General features: G+C 35.2%; 1 protein-coding gene across 1 annotated transcript in view; it reads left to right on the top strand.

Annotated features, from left to right (window-relative positions):
• LOC134237506 (CD109 antigen-like) overlaps positions 1 to 13,063 on the top strand; it is a 164,484-nt gene that overhangs the window by 53,301 nt on the left and 98,120 nt on the right. The gene's annotated exons all lie outside the window — the stretch shown is intronic.

The raw sequence follows: 13,063 nt of genomic DNA, 5'->3' as shown, positions 1-13,063 counted from the left end.
TAGACAACCTACACCTGATTTCTGTAGACAACAACAAAGACCTGACTTCTGTAGACAACAACAAATACCTGACTTCTGTAGACAGCAACAAATACCTGACTTCTGTAGAAACCTTCACCTGACTTCTGTAGACAACAACAAACACCTGACTTCTGTAGACAACAACAAACACCTGACTTCTGTAGGCAACAACAAACACCTGACTTCTGTAGATAACAACAAATACCTGACTTCTGTAGACAACCTACACCTGACTTCTGTAGACAACAACAAACATCTGACTTCTGTAGACAACCTACACCTGACTAATGTAGACAACAAGTAACACCTGACTTCTGTATACAACAACAAATACCTGACTTCTGTAGGCAACAACAAACACCTGACTTCTGTGGACAACAACAAACACCTGACTTCTGTAGACAATAACAAACACCTGATTTCTGTAGACAACAACAAACACCTGACTTCTGTAGACAACAACAAACACCTGATTTTGTAGACAACAACAAACACCTGACTTCAGTAGGCAATAACAAACACCTGACTTCTTTAGACAACAACAAAGACCTGACTTCTGTAGATAACAACAAACACCTGATTTCTGTAGACAACAACAAACACCTGACTTCAGTAGGCAATAACAAACACCTGACTTCTCTAGGGAACAACAAACACCTGACTTCTGTAGACAACAACAAACACCTGACTTCTGTAGGCAACAACAAACACCTGACTTCTGTAGGCAACAACAAACACCTGACTTCTGTAGACAACAACAAACACCTGACTTCAGTAGGCAATAACAAACACCTGACTTCTCTAGGGAACAACAAACACCTGACTTCTGTAGACAACAACAAACACCTGACTTCAGTAGGCAATAACAAACACCTGACTTCTGTAGCATTAGTATATTAACAAATCTCTTACTTCATGTTGTCTGAAACTGGTATATATAGAACAGAAGTAGTAATGAAATGCAGTAATAACTTGAATCAGCCTTGGGCAAGACACCATCATTGTATTACCTGGTTTTACTTTTGACTGTTTCTTTTGTTTTATATGCTTTTGAAAAAAGAAAATTAAAATTGCCTATTGTAATTTATTACAAAAAGTAACTCAATCACAGAAGGCGGTATGAGACATGACTGTTGTAAAATTTACGTTTTAATGAAAATCATGTGAAAGAACTTATACTCCCTCTAGAGATGAAGATTATTGACAATTTCAGCCTGGTGTGTGTCGGAGCGAAGAAGAAAACTGTTAGGAAGACAGTGAATAATGGTAATTTACAGATTAAGTTTGTATAAAGTTGTGTCCGATTTCTGCCCCGTCAGATTAAATTGTTGTCCTTATCGGGGTTGATTAAACAAAGACATCTTGTCTGGAGAAATGTGAAATGGAAGGATTTCTTCATACACTTCTGAATGTCTTGACGCTTTCTAGCTTTGTCTCTAAGTCCTGTGCACACAGTCTAACAGTAATTCTGTCAGCTCATAGGAAAATAAAAAAGTTAATCTATCAATCACTTAAATTACAATAAAGAAGGAAACATGTATTCCTTTGTTATATTATTTAGGGTTGCTAAGATAACTATCGAATAGAAACTATAATCTAATCATGGCTTAAATAACCTGAATCATATTCTGACTTGCAGAGGTATACCGATTGAAGCCCTAATTATTGTCATTTAGAGAAAACCAAATGGACGATTTGTTATGTTTATGTCATATCCTAGGAAACCCTCTGTTGTTTTCTCTGTATTACGCTTTCTATCAATTCTGTGGATCAATCTGAAAGAATTTCTATTTTGTAGACATTAATTTTTTTAAATTAACATCTTCTTTGTAGAATCTTTAAGTATATTCTAATAGATTAAATATTTTTAAACACTTGTAGTTCATTTGAAAATTATTATATTCCTTCAATCATGTTTTAAATATGTTTCTTTTAAAAATACGTTTTAGTGTGCCTATTGATTTCCTTAGGTGGCTGTTTTTTTATTGGACCACAGTTTGATTACATCCGTTGGCAGCTTTTGACGTGAATAGTATTTCCATTTGTTATGCTGATTGGCAATTTGTGAAGGAAAAAATGTCTTTAGATATAATCGTTACACTTCCTCTGCTAATTTTGCAATTTGACTTAGATATTGTCAGCGAGTAGTAAGAAGGGGGAAGTATTATGGTTCCGTTAATTTACTGCCGAATCCTTATCAAAAGCGTGAAAACTCAATGTGAGAATTTATCTGATGACTGTAGACATTTAACTATCAATAACATAACAAAGAGAACATTAACTATTATATGAAATATTATGTAAGGGACAGATTCACTCTTTGGGCAGACTGAGCCTACAGCTTTATAATGAGCATTGAACAATTTGGTGAACCTCTGTTCCTTGTTAGGCGTATATTACTTTGTTCATAACAGTAAGCCAATTTAGGAATTCTCTAGAATTACTTTGAAAATCTAATTCACGTTGGCCTGAGGCATTTACATATAGTAAAAGGGTTGTAGATGAATTTACATGTTAAAAGGGTTCTAGAGCAATTAACACGTCTGATATGTAAAACTTCCGAGTTCTATTCCAGAATCAGCAGGTATAATTTATATTGAAAATACTGAAAAATCATCAACATGCTTAAATCGTTTCTCTCCAATAAGCTATTGTCAGGTTTTCTAAAACAAATGACAGGGATAGGAAAAAAAAATCTTTTTAAAAGAATTTTAAAAATAAACATGCAGTTTTCCTTGAGAGTTTTTTTGTGGTGTGACCAAGATTGGGCAAGTTTTTGTTTAAGGTGGTCTAAGCACCCACTTGTTGCTAGTGCTCTCGAGCACTAGCAACTTTGTTAGTCCAAGTTACTGGAATACACATGCTCGGCTTCACGGTTGTGCATTCTTGGAAAACTGTGAAAATTACTACAGATAGATATGATAATTTCATTGTGTCATTAAAAAACTTTGTTTATTTATTGTGTATCTTACACTTTAAAAATAAATACATAATTGTAATACATTAAATTTTCCCTTTTTCAGATGGAAAAGCCCGAGTCATTATCTGATTGTTCTAAACAAAAACAAGGGAGTTTTTTTTTTATAAAGTCTTAAAGCACAAGATGGACTCCACACTTGTGTTTTCAAGGCCTCACCACCATAAAAATATATTCTAAATGCTCGCAATCATGACAATGTAGGACAAGCAAAAAATTCCATAAACAAGGATTAACACTAAAAATTACAAACAAATCCATTATTTATAAAAAAAATTCTGTGTATGGCTTTTTACCTAACAGTTCTTGACAAAGATGACCCAAAGCTCACAAGCTTCACATCTTCTCATCAGGAATTCTCTGGAAACTACAATGAGTCAACACAAAAACTTCACTGCCCCCCCCCCCCCTCGTTTCTTTACCTATGCGTCTGTAAAATACATTCTCACAAAAAATATAACTTTATCACACCCCAGCTTTGATAAACATAAAAAAATTCAGCAAAATAAATCACTTGATCATGGACCTTCCTTTTTGTGTTTAAAAATTGCTGCAGCGCTAGCTCACCTATCTTTTTTAAAAGATAAACTTGTTTACATTAATATAGCAAATGGAGCAAGTCCACGTTTTAGATTAAAGTGACTTAGATGGACCAGAGATGTGTTTAACAGCGTAGCTGCTACGTAGCCCCCAAGTAAAGCTCAACAGCTTAGCTGCTACGTAGCCCCAGGTATTAAGCTCAGCAGCGTAGCTGCTATGTAGCCCCAGGTTAAGCTCAACAGCGTAGCTGCTATGTAGCCCCAGGTTAAGCTCAGCAGCGTAGCTGCTACGTAGCCCCAGGTAGAGCTCAACAGCGTAGCTTCTACATAGCCCCAGGTAAAGCTCAACAGCGTAGCTGCTACGAAGCCCCAGGTAAAGCTCAACAGCGTAGCTGCTACATAGCCCCAGGTTAAGCTTAACAGCATAGCTGCTACGTAGCCCCAGGTTAAACTCAATGGTGTAGCTGCTACGTAGCCCCAGGTTAAGCTCAACAGCGTAGCTGCTACGTAGCCCCAGGTAAAGCTCAACAGCGTAGCTGCTACGTAGCCCCAGGTAAAGCTTAACAGTGTAGCTGCTACGTAGACCCAGGTTAAGCTCAACAGCTTAGCTGCTACGTAGCCCCAGGTTAAGCTCAACAGCGTAGCTGCTATGTAGCCCCAGGTTAAGCTCAACAGCGTAGCTGCTACGTAGCCCCAGGTAAAGTCAACAGCGTAGCTGCTACGTAGCCCCAGGTAAAGCTTAACAGCATAGTTTCTACGTAGCCCCAGGTAAAGCTCAACAGATTAGCTGCTACGTAGCCCCAGGTTAAGCTCAACAGTGTAGCTGCTATGTAGCCCAAGGTAAAGCTACACTCTTGAACAGAGAGCTAACATAGCCTCTATGTAATTAAGGGAGAGCTTGCATAAATATTAGATGGTAATAACAATTTCAAGATTGTCTCTTTAGTAACAAATTTGCAACACATACGATTTTAATAAAAAGGATATTGCTTTGTACATCTAAAGAATTAAATGAAAATATATGTATATATTTTCGGTTGAAAAAACTCTTTGTTCCAAAAATAAGTTTTTATAGATATATGTTTATATGAAATCTGAAACTTTATATCTTCTAAGTTAGCTGTCTTTTCAATAGAGATAGAAATGTTAACATTCTGCTAAGTTAGCCACTATGATCTCGTCAAGGAAAGCAGCCCTGGTCCCTGTTTACATTTATGTGACTTAAGTGGAGCAAGTGAGCCTTTAATTGATTGGAAAAAATGTGAGAAATGTGAGTACAGTGGGCCAAATGATGCTTTTGTATGGAAAAATTATATGACATAAATTGGCCACATTTTTAGGTCAGTAAGACTAAAATGGATCAAATTACCCTGTTCCTTTTAGCTCACCTGAATGTTGGGGTCCGGGGGGGGGGGGGGGGGGGAGAGAGAGAATTTTGGAGCAGATATCTTTTGAAGTACTTTGTCCTGTATTTATCAGTGATGCATGGAAGATGATTATAGAATCGATTATTTCCTTGTAACAGTCAAAGTTATGCATCAACAATGGAAGATGTTATATTGTAGATACACTTTTTTGTATGCTAGAAGAAAATAATCCAGAGGTTGCCATTGGTGATGTTGGTGAGCCTTGTGATTATGGGCTTATATATATATATATATTATTGTAAATTATTTGTGAAGATGCCATTATCAGGTGGTGAATGCGTTTGTGAAAAAAATATTCTCACTTTACAGAAAAGATTAAGAAACATGCAGGCTTGATATTCTTTTTTCTTTTTGTCAATTTCACTGATTGAAAAAAGATAGAGACATCATATTCGTGATGTTTTAATGGTACAGCATGAGATGTTCAGATAATTTGAACCTTGGGATTAATAGGAAGATACTGAAGTCCCAAGTAAAGGAAAGTTGTTTGATTTAAACATGGATTGAAAATTTTTGGCTTTTCTCATCAATTATAGACCATCATATCTGATTTTCCTCTTATCTGGTTGTCTTTCTCACTGTTTGTAAACAATTTTTCAAAATGCTTGTTCTTGTTAAATTTTGGTACAATTTAAACAGAAATTTATGTGACCCTTTCAAAGAAGGGAGGGCATATTATAATAGCTTTGCTGCTGTGTGTCCATCTGTCTGTCCACCAACAGTTTCTGTTCATTTTCTTCCCAGATGTTGCACAAACTGAAATGAAATTTGGTATACAGATAAACATAAGAATATCTAGGTCAAGTTCTGTTTTGGTTACCTTTGAGCAATTTTGGACAGAGTTATGCCCTGTGGACTTAGAAAAATTCCTATTCAATTTGCAGTTTTCCTTCATTTCTTTTGCAAGGGTTGCATGCACATACTGAAATGAAATTTGGTATAAAGATTAATCATAAGAATATTTAGGTCAAGTTTTGTTTTGGGTATGATTAAATATGCAATTCGAACATACTTATGTCACTTGGAAGTAGGAAAATTCCAATTATTTGGAGGGGCATAATTGTGTTTCACAAACTTATGTAACTCTTCTTATACACAAGTAGTTATTTTTAAATAATGTTAGTTTGATGAATGTAGCCATTATCTGTTCTCTGGTTATTATTTGAATATCTATCAAAGCCTTGGAACCACATTTTTTTAGAGTATGCTTAAACAGTAAAAAAAAAAAAAAAAAAAAAAAAAAGAAATTGGCAAAGTAATGAAACCCAGCTATTTACTTCATGCCATCACCTTGGAAACAGATTCAAATCATTTATTAATTATGATGATCTTAGGTGAGTCATAATTGTGAATGGTTGAAATCTAATTTAAACAGATGATGCAGTTGATATAAGCAATCTCAACATTGGCATGTATCTTTGTGCTTAGTATACAATTACGAAATATGAAATTGAGATTCACAAATCATTGGTTATCCATAGACATATAGTGACTAAAAATAGGCAATGATAAAATTTTAATTTAAAAAAAATATATGTATATGTTGTATAGGGAAGGCTTATAAAAAAAATGTGACATTTATTATTAAAAACTTTAATCTGATCATTTAGAATGTTCCCAACGTAATGTTTAACCTTGAAGTGCCACTGCAGCCATTTTTGTCTTCCTATATTTCAATATATTAAGAGATAATTTGATATTTTCCATAAATTCCCAGAAAATTGCTTCCTTTAAAATTCTAATCAATTCTGAGTCCTCTGATTGAAGTGTATTGAACATGTAAAAAAGCGTATTTTGTGGAAAGTTAAATTACAATCTATCATTAGAGGAGATTTCTGAACTGTGATTCAAGATGGGAATTGTGAGTCAGTAAATATGATAAAGTATAGGATAATTTTATGTTAGGTTGTCATTTTTTTTTATCTTTTGATGCAATGCATGTCAGTATTTTGAAATTGATGGATATAATGTTGATGAAAAATTAAATGTAACATTGCAAAATACAGTTAATTAAACCTTGTCTTTTCAAAACTCGATAGAACTGAAGAAAAAGATATCTAAAGGTTCTAACATATTGTAAGTCAGTAAAGACTGGTACATAAAGCCAAGACTGATATACAGGGTTTGTGATAAAGGACAGACTGATATACAGGGTGTGATAAATGACAGACTGATATACAGGGTGTGTGATGAAGGACATACTGATATACAGTGTGTGATGAAGGCTAGACTGAAATACAGGGTGTGATAAATGAAAAACTGACATATACAAGGTGTGATATTAAAGGACAGGCTGATATACAGGGTGTGATAAAGGACAGACTGATATACAGGGTGTGATAAAGGACAGACTGATATACAGGGTGTGATAAAGGCTAGACTGATATACAGGGTGTGATAAAAGACAGACTGATATACAGGGTGTGTGATAAAGGACAGACAGATATACAGGGTGTGATAAAGGACAGACTGATATACAGGGTGTGTGATGAAGGACAGACTGATATACAGGGTGTGATAAAAGACAGACTGATATACAGGGTGTGATAAAGGCTAGACTGATATACAAGGTGTGATAAAGGACAGACTGATATACAGGGTGTGTGATGAAGGACAGACTGATATACAGGGTGTGATAAAGGACAGACTGATATACAGGGTGTGATAAAGGACAGACTGATATACAGGGTGTGATAAAGGACAGACTGATATACAGGGTGTGATAAAGGACAGACTGATATACAGGGTGTGATAAATTTCAGTGTCTTCCCTATCTTCTGGTATTGTATGTAGTGTCTCTGTAAACATGAATTTTTTTTTCACACCAAAATGAGGTTTTCCCAGCAATTAAATATAATGTGAAATTCATATGATCTTGTCTGTGATCTATGGGATTCTGAGTTTCAGTGAGCGAGAAATACATTAATAATAGCTGGTTCATGAGAACTGTTAGATCATATTTCACTTTTACGATATTCTACTGGAAGTAGTATTCCCTGAATGATGCTTTATTTTACAGTTTGGATACATCCCCTTCCACTTTTTTTAATAATAAAGTCGTAGGTAATGTTGACACAGAACTTTTTGCAATGAAAGTATATTATGTCATGTAATAAAAGTGAAATTTGGATCCAAATTACTGAAACATAACATCCCTAAACCAGTATATGTTTCAAATTATTTCCCCGAGGATACAAATAAATTATATTAGAGTTGCTTTTATTTTTTAATGTCTGTCTATTGTCAAATTCTAGGCAATGAGAGCTTGAACATGAAGATTTTTTACTTACAGTCAAACCTGTATAAAACACCCCATCAAGAAAAAAGTTAAAAAAAAAAAATTTGAACAGTCTTTGTTAGTTGCTTGTATAAAATAGGTTATTTTCTTTATATCAGGATGTTTAAGAGTCAGGTTAATACCCCAGTGTTAGGTATTCTTGAGTTGAAGTGGGCTCTAAAATCATCCAGTGAAAATACACAAATTTTCTCTTCTACCCCCTGTATATTTAAATGCCCTTTCGCACAAGCTCTCAAATATGTTGCATGATTTCTTGCATTCATTGCATGTTTTTATGGTTGCATATCATAGGTCTCCTCAAAGTAGTGGACAGGCACACTATTCAGACGTGACCAAATGTGATCCAAATTACTTTAATGCTGAACACAAACATTAGTACAAACATCCTTAAACATTTTGTATACTAACAAGAGTGACACAGATTATTTTTAGCTTATCTGAGCGGAAGGCTCAAGTGAGCTTTTCTGATCACATTTTGTCTGGCGTCCGTCTGTCTGTCTGTCCATCTGTCTGTCTATCCGTCTGTCTGTCTGTCTGTAAACTTTTCACATTTTCGACTTCTTCTCAAGAACCGCTGGGCCAATTTCAACCAAACTTGCCACAAAGCATCCTTGGGTGAAGGGGATTCAAGTTTGTTCAAATGAAGGGCCATGCCCTCATTCAAGGGGAGATAATTGGGAATTAAAGAAAATTTGGTGGTATGTTTTAAAAATCTTCTTCTCAAGAACCACTGTACCAGGAAAGATGAAACTTATGGGGAAACATCCTCATGTAGTGTCGATGCATGTTTGTTCAAATCATGACCCCTGGGGGTAGGGCAGGGCCACAATGGCCGACCAAAGTTTTACATAGAAATATATCGGAAAATTCTTTAAAAATCATCTTCTCAAGAATAGCAAAGCCATAATTGATCATATTTATATGGAAGCATCCTCAGGTAGTGTAGATTCAAGTTTGTTCAAATCATGACCCCCTGGGGCAGGGTGGGGCCACAATGGCCGACCAAAGTTTTACATAGAAATATATAGGAAAATTCTTTAAAAATCTTCTTCTCAAGAATAACAAAGCCATAATTAATCATATTTATATGGAAGCATGCTCAGGTAGTGTAGATTCAAATTTGTTCAAATCATGACCCCGGGGATAGGGCGGGGCCACAATGGACGACCAAAGTTTTACATAGACATATATAGGAAAATTCTTTAAAAATCATCTTTTCAAGAATAGCAAAGCCATGATTGGTCATGGAACTACTTTTGGATTTAAACTTTTCAATAATAAACCAATTTCTACTTTTTCCTAGCCATAATGCTCAGGTGAGCGATGTGGCCCATGGGCCTCTTGTTTAAAGATTGTAAGATGAATCCCAGCTGTCATATGTTTTGCAACCATGAGACTGTTGCTTGCTCTATGTGATCCTATCACATTATCTTTCAACACTGGCTTTCACAAATCACTTGTTTGGGGGGGGGGGTTAATTATACCCCCCGCAAACGAAGTTTGGGGGGGTATATAGGAATTACCTTGTCCGTCTGTCTAGCTGTCCGTCTGTCCATCCGTCTGTCTGTCTGTGCAATCGTGTCCGGTCCATATCTTTCTTACAGAGGGACATTAGAATCTACTACTCCACACAAAGATTGCCCATGACCTAAGGGTGTGTCATGACCTTGACCCAAGGTCATTTGGGGAAGTTCAAGGTCACTGGAAGAAAAATTTCATAATTCATGTCTGGTCCATATCTTTCTTATGGATAAACTTGGTAGGTTCTCATTTCATACAAAGATTGCCCATGGCCCATGGGTGTGTCATGACCTTGACCGAAGGTCATTTGGGAAGTTCAAGGTCACTGGAAGAAAAATTTCATAATTCGTGTCCTGTCCATATCTTTCTTATGGATAAACTTGGTAGGTTCTTCTTTCACACAAAGATTGCCCATGGCCCAAGGGTGTGTCATGACCTTGACCGAATGTCATTTGGGGAAGTTCAAGGTCACTGGAAGAAAAATTTCATAATTTGTGTCTGGTTCATATCTTTCTTATGGATAAACTTGGTAGGCTCTCATTTCATACAAAGATTGCCCATGGCCCATGGGTGTGTCATGACCTTGACCCAAGGTCATTTGGGGAAGTTCAAGGTCACTGGAAGAAAATTTCATAATTCGTGTCCTGTCCATATCTTTCTTATGGATAAACTTGGTAGGTTCTCATTTCACACAAAGATTGCCCATGATCAAAAGGTGTGTCATGACCTTGACCCAAGGTCATTTGGGGAAGTTCAAGGTCACTGGAAGAAAAATTTCATAATTCATGTTTGATACATATCTTTATAAGGAGGTATTTTGTCCCGTTTGGACAGTTCTAGTTTTCATTGTTTTCAAGGTAAGGAGAGACCAATGAATTTATGACCACCACAAAATGAAAAATTTCATGTGCAATTTACTAATTAACATTTTTCAACCACAAAATCAAATCCCCAAAGACCAATTTTTTTTCCTTAAACCTAAAAAATTTGACCCCAGGAAAATATGTGATTTTACAGAATCACAAGATTTAATACACAACGGATGCTTTCGATTGTGCATATTCCATACCAATACTTTTTGATGTCCAACTCTTTCAGCAGCAGTTTGCAATCCAAATCAAAAAATTTTGGTAGCATGAATATTTATTCACTTCTGCTTTGGGGCCAATCAAATATTGTGAAAGGGCCTAAGGAGATAAACTAGGAGCATTTCACACAAAGATTGCTCCATGGCCCAAAATGTGTCAAAACCTTGACCCAATATATTTGGGGAAGGGGGGGGTCACTGGAAAAAAAATGTATGTTATTCTTGAAAATCTGTCCAATCTTTTTCAGGATACAAACTAAGTGTATTAAGGTTTCTCATTTTCTAATATTTAAAAATGAATGAAATTTTCACATGATCCAATATCAGGTGTGTATCAGTGAAATTAAATTTGACCGTTTTATATGAGAGGAAGTTCAAGGTCATTATCTTTTTCCTTGACATTAAGAAAAATTTCATAACTTCATGTTTGATACATATCTTTTCAAAAGTTTAATGATTGTTCTTTTTGAAAAAACATATTGCTATATCGGGTCTATAGCATGATATTTCCAAATTTACATTTTTTCAACTTAACTGGAGAGACCAATGAATTTTCTCTGACCACCACAAAATTTTAAAATTTCATTTTCAATTTACTAATTTTAACATTTTCTTATTTTCACATATAATAAAATAGTCTTATAAAGCTACAAAATTTTTTTCAAAAACAAAAAATTTGACCCCAGAGAAAAAAATATTTGATTTTTGGCAAATCACAAGATTTAATACAATAAAGTTCTAGTTTGTTTGTCATATTTATTTGATAAATTTTGATGTCCAACTCTTATTAATCTGCACATTTAAAAATCTCTCAAAAAATTTTGTGTAAAAATTATTTATTCACTTCTTCTTTTATAATTTTGAAAGGGCCTAAAAGAAGATAAACTACGACCATTCCGCCAAAAATATAGTTCCTGCTAAAATTTTGGAAAAACGTGGCCTTTCTATTTAAAGTTGTATATATTGTGACGAGGGGGGGGGGGGGGGGTCTTTTAAAAAGTAAATATATAAGTTATTCTAAGAAATATACTGAAAATCTTTTTCAGCAAACAAACTAAGTGTATTAAGTTATAATAGCAAGGTTGCTTCTTCCAAATTTTTTTTTTTATTAGCTCTTCTGAGCCAAAGGCTCAAAGAGCGAATGCTATGGCCATTTGTGCTGTGTGCGTCGTGCGATGTGCGTTAACTTTCTAGAATATGGGCCATAACTCAAGAACCCCTTGGCCAATCATTGTCAAATTTGTCACAGGGTATCCTTGGCCCAAGGGCTACCTTTTGTACTGAAACTAGGGGAGATAATCAGGAAAATTAAACCAAAAGTACTGGTTGCTAAAAAATCTTCTCAAGAACCACCAGGCAGATTTTCACCAAAGTTACATACAAGGGTCAGGATATGTTGAAGATTAAAAATTGTTCAAGGCATGACCCTGGGGCAAAGGGCGTGGTCTCAAAGTTAACCAAAATTTACACTTAATAAAAACAGTGATATTTTGCTTGAAATGGTGAAAAATGAGTAATAAAATTGCATTTTAGCTCACCTGAGCTGAAAGCTCAACAGCAGGGCTAAAATTAATTGGGTAATTGGGTTAGCAATGTGTCCTATGGGCCTCTTGTTTAAAGAATTGCAGGCTACTAGAGAAATTCCACTTATTCTCAGCTTAACAGTGCAACACCCAATATTTTCCAAGACATAAAAATATCTCTGGTTTCTGCATGCATGTAGCAATTTTTCATGATTTCCAATTTGTGTAAAAGCAGTCAGTTGGTCATCAGATGGAAATATGCAAAAGATTCTAAGTATGCGTGCCTTGCCCAATTGTAAGGTTATCTGAGAAAACTATGAATAGTTGATGAAATGGGATATTTTAAGAATAAAAATCCAATCAAGTTGATGCAGATTTTGCTTCCAAAAAGTTTTCTGATGGGGGTGAATCTCCTCATGAACATTGCAATTGTAAAGTTATCTGTACAACGTACTAGTAATGAGTTTACTTCTAATGTGTTCCTTACATTTATTGTCTCCCTTACAGTATAGTTGCAGATGCCACACATACATAAAATGGAGAAGGAGGGGGGTAATAAATACCAATATTAAATATTGAGTGAAAAAGAATGGTAATAGATAAATCAAGTAGATGATTTTTTTAAATTGTATTTTTGTTGCTAGGCAAAACATAATTTACATCCAAAAAC

This window comes from Saccostrea cucullata, unplaced genomic scaffold (genome assembly GCF_032062105.1).
Source record: "Saccostrea cucullata isolate Sc308-1 unplaced genomic scaffold, CSIRO_AGI_Scuc_v1 ctg289, whole genome shotgun sequence".
Classification (NCBI taxonomy): Eukaryota; Metazoa; Mollusca; class Bivalvia; order Ostreida; family Ostreidae; genus Saccostrea; species Saccostrea cuccullata.
This window is presented reverse-complemented; position numbering and strand designations above follow the sequence as displayed.